This window comes from Tenrec ecaudatus, chromosome 6 (genome assembly GCF_050624435.1).
Source record: "Tenrec ecaudatus isolate mTenEca1 chromosome 6, mTenEca1.hap1, whole genome shotgun sequence".
Classification (NCBI taxonomy): domain Eukaryota; kingdom Metazoa; phylum Chordata; class Mammalia; order Afrosoricida; family Tenrecidae; genus Tenrec; species Tenrec ecaudatus.
In genome coordinates this window covers 95,534,191-95,539,081 of record NC_134535.1, presented here as the reverse complement: position 1 = coordinate 95,539,081, position 4,891 = coordinate 95,534,191, and positions in this window count along the sequence as shown.

Below are 4,891 nucleotides of genomic sequence, written 5' to 3'. Positions count from 1 at the left end.
AACACACTCAAATAAACCAAATATATCAAACATTTTGGAAATCAGGTCAGGTCCAGTGTGCATCATAGCAGGGATCTACTCCCCAAATTTTAACTGTTCAGGTCAGATTTATTCCTTTGATCTTCTATACTCCTCTCTCCCAAGCACTCTTTAGTGACCACTTTCCTCCCACCCCTCACTTTTAGATTGGGGGAGTTCTCCAGAGGCTTATATCCTATGTAGTTCCACCAATGACTCTTGGACTCCCACTGCCATTCTTTGCCTTCTGCATACCAAATTCTCATAATTTAGGATCTGATACAGATCCTTCCTTTGACTTTGGATTACCATACATGGATTCCAGTCCTTTTGTGACTGATGATGATGTGCTTCTTCCAGGTGTATTTAGTTGACATCTCTCTTAGATGGCTGCTTGTGTGGACACAAACCTCTGGCTTTTTTATCTGATAGCTGGGCACCATCTTGATTGTTCATCGTATTTTGCTATAGCACCTGTATCTTCTGTGTTTTCTACCTGAGGGCAGGTATCAAGCAGGGCTATGATGTAAGAGCTAGCTGTTCTTAAGTTGGAGCTAGGATTTAGTGTGAGCTTGAAACCCATTCCTGGATCGATTCTTTTATTCTTCCTTTTAATTTTCTGTTACTTGGGAATTCATATGACCCACAGTTCAACCACATCAAATAGAATTGTCCAATTGATTCCATAATCAACCTATAAACATACTTTTCCTTCTTGGACTCCTTAAAATCATCTTCCTTTTATGCACCCCCACCTCTTATATTATCCCAAACCCTTGTTCTATTTGCTTTTCCTATAGGCTCAACATCCTTGGGTTTCATTTATTGACAAACAGAAAAGGAACTAACACAATTTGAAGAAGGTGACCCGCCCACTGGCAACACATCTCTGAGATACACTCTAATATGAACAAGCATACACAAAATAAATCAGAATGTCCATCACAGGATTGCCAGAATAATACATATCTTGATACAGCATATAACGCATCGATGTAGACAGACCTTGTTTGTCTGCCAACCAACAGTACGCCACTCTTTGTGCAGCTGTCCTCTGCTTCCTAAGACGCCATGTATTTTCCAACTTAAGTCCTCAGGTTCCAAGTGTCTGAGGTAGAGCCCATTTTACCCGTGCAGTTCCCACACAGGATCTCACCGATGCAGCGCCTGGAGCATGCTATACTCCCTGAAGATCCAAGATTCAATGTCCCAGCAGTCCATGGCACCCAGCCTGGGTTCCCAGGATACCCCAGACACCCTAGTTCAATGTTGCCCACCTGCTGCATGTCTTCAAAGACACCCCACACACAATGTTCCCCAAAGCATCCTCGGTCACTCCTCCCTCCACCTGGAGGTTAATCCTCCCTCCCCGCAAAAGACATGCACCTATATCTCCCCCCAAACGTGACCATTCCCTCTCCCCTCCCCAGAGCTGCCCTTCTCATCAGCAGACCTCATCCTTCTGATAGGGCTGACTCCCTCTCCAACGGGCCTCACCCCAGATCCCCATGGCTACCACTCAGCGGACAGCATTGTCTCCCAACCAATTGATCCCAGCCGTCGTGAGGCACCCTCTGGCCAAGGGACCTACACTATACTTACCTGGAGTGGATGGCGTGTGGTTCCTGGCACTGGTCTCCAGCTAGAAGACTGGATAGGAAATCCTGTAGGCTTGAACTTGTGCCCGCTCTGCTGCTTGTTCTCACGCAGTGGCCTCAGACACTATTTGTCCTTCTGTGCTTGACTGACTTCACACAGCATAACGTCTTCCAGATCCTTCCACATCTTGGGGTGTTTCATGGTCTCATCACTGTGTTTTTCAGGGATGCATAGTATTCCATTGTGTGTATGTACTCAAGTTTTTTATCCAGTCTTCTGTTGATAGGAATTTAGGCTGTTTCCAGCTTCTTGCTGTTATGAACTGAGCTGCGACGGACATAGCCGCAATCAAATGCTTGGGATCTGTTCCTTATTTTTTGAGGGTACATGCCCAGTAATGGTATTGCTGGATCATATGGTGGTTCAATTTCCATCTATTTTAGGTATTGTAATATTGCCTCCCACAGTGGCTGTATGTATTTACAAGTTCACCAGCAGTGGATAAGAATTCCTGTCTTACCATACTCTCTCCAACATTGGTTGTTCTCAGTTTTTTTTTGAAACATAGGCTAGAGTTATGGGCATTAGGTGATATCTTATGTTTTAAAAATATTTTATTTAGGCCCTTACCGAGCTCTTGTAACAATCCATACATCAATTGCATCAAGCACATTTATACATATGTTACCATCATCATTTTTTAAACATTTTCTTTCGGTTTGAGCCCTTGGTATTAGCTCCTCTTTTTATCCCTCCTTCCCACACCCCCCCACCCTCGTGAACACTTGATAAATGATAAATTATGATTATTTTCATATCTTACACTGTCAACTCTCTCCCTTCACCCATGTTTCAGTTATTCTTCCCTTTTGGGGTGGGGGAGGGTGTTATACATCGATTGTTGTGAACAGTTCCCCTTTTTCTGCCTTCTCCCCACCACTTCCTCCCATTTCTGTTCCTGAGGGTGTTTATGTGTCCTGGATTCTGTGTGTTGACAGCTCTTTTCTGTACCAGTATACATGCTCCAATCTAGATGGATTTTGATGGTAGAGCTGGGGTTATGATATTGGGGATGAGGAAGCCTCAACCAGAGGAAGGTTGTGTTTCACTGGTGCTATACTGCACCCTGTCTGACTCGCTCCTTCCTTGTGATTCTTCTGTGATGAGATGTCCAATTCTCTACTGATGGGCTTTGGGTCTCCACTCTGACCTCCCCCGTTCCCACAATATGATCATTTGTTTTGGGTTTTCTGATGTCTAATATATGATCCTATAGACAGCTCATCATCACACAGGCTGGTGTGCTTCTTCCATGTGGGCTTGTTGTTACTCTGCTAGAAGGCTACTTGTTTAACTTCAAGCCTTTAAGACCCCACACACTATATCTTTAGATAGCCAGGCACCATTAGCTTTCTTCACCACATTTGCTTATGCACACATTTGTCTTCAGCAATCATGTCGGGAAGGTGACCATCACAGAATATCAGGTTAATAGAACAAAGTCTTCATATGTTGAGGAGAGGCCCAAAGTCCATCTACTTCCCCTCGCCATTTATTTTAACTCACTAGTTGTTTCCCTGTCCATGGCATCATTTATTCACCACTCCTTCCCTCTGCCTCGTCATGCCCCCACCCTCACCCCCAGAACCATTGGTCCCATTGCTTTCTCCTCGGGCTTGCTTCTCATGCCTACCTTACACAGGCAGACAAAACAGCAAGAATGGACACAAAACAAAAAGAAAATGAGAGATTTAAGGGGAGAAATAAGAGGAAAAAGAAGGAGAGAAAAAGGAAAAAAAAATCCATACATAACCCCAGGTCTGCTTATGGTTGTTTTGACCTTCATTTCCTGGATGGCTAGTGAACAAGAGTGTATCTTGTGTGTTTATTAGACCTTTGAGTGTCATCCGGTGTGAGTGGTCACATCAGGTCCTTGGGCCACCGTTTCAGGGGGCTATGCATTTTATTCTTGTTGTGAACTTGTAAAATTCTGTCGATTTTAGTAATGAGTCCCTTGTCAGGTATGTCGTTACTAAAGATCCTTTCGCAGACCGTGGGCTCTCTTTTAATCTTTTAATGAAGTCTTCAGATGTATACAAGTGTTTTATTTTTTTTTACATTTTATTAGGGGCTCATACAACTCTTATCACAATCCATACATATACATACATCAATTGTATAAAGCACATCCGTACATTCTTTGCCCTCATCATTTTCAAAGCATTTGCTCGCCACTTAAGCCCTTTGCATCAGATCCTCTTTTTCCTTCCCTCCCCACTCCCCCCTCCCTCATGAGCCCTTGATAATTTATAGATTGTTATTTTGTCTTATCTTGCCCTATCGGGAGTCTTCCTTCATCCCCTTCTCTGTTGTCCATCCCCCAGGGAGGAGGTCACATGTAGATCCTTGTAATCAGTCCCCCCCTTTCCGACCTACTCACCCTCTACTCTCCCAGTATCGCCCCTCACCCCCTGGTTCTGAAGGTATCATCCACCCTGGATTCCCTGTGCCTCCAGCAACTATATTTTAAATAGGTCCCCCTCATCTATTTGATCTTACCTGGACTGTGTTTCCTCTGTTATTTCTGATTGCTTGTGTATTCCCTTCACTGGGGCTCCTAGCTTTGTGCCAATTTTCTCATTGATGATCCTGATCGCTTTAGGTTTTACATTCAGGTCTTTGAACCAGCTTGAGGTTTTTGAGGGTTTTTTTTTTCCCCATAGAGTGAGATATAGGTCTTGTTTCAAATGGATATCCAGCCTATCCAACACAATTTATTGAAGAGGGAATCTGCTTCCCTAGCTTCTTCATTCTCTCTGTGGATTAAAAAGTCATTTCTGCCCCATTGGTCTGAGTATCTATCATTGTATCAGCCTCAGGCTGTTCTGGCAGCTGTGTCTGTACGTAGCAGGTTCTAAGGTCAGGTAGGGCAACACCACCTACTTCATCCAGGAGTCACTGGTGTTCCCTCTCCACGTGAAGTTGGGAATCATTTTCGCCATTCTTTGGAGAATGATGCTGGAATTTTGACCAGGATTTCACTGAATTTGTAGATTGCTCTAGATAGTACTGACATTCTCACAATGTTGTCTTCTGATTCCCGAACATGGATTATGCTTCCATTTGTATAGCTTCCTTTATGTGTCTTGTAGTAAGGTTCTGTAGTTTTCTTCATACAGATCTTTAGTTTTTTTTGTTTTTTTTTATTTTAAATAATTTTATTAGGGCCTCATACAACTCTTTTCACAATCCGTACATACATCATTTGTGTCCA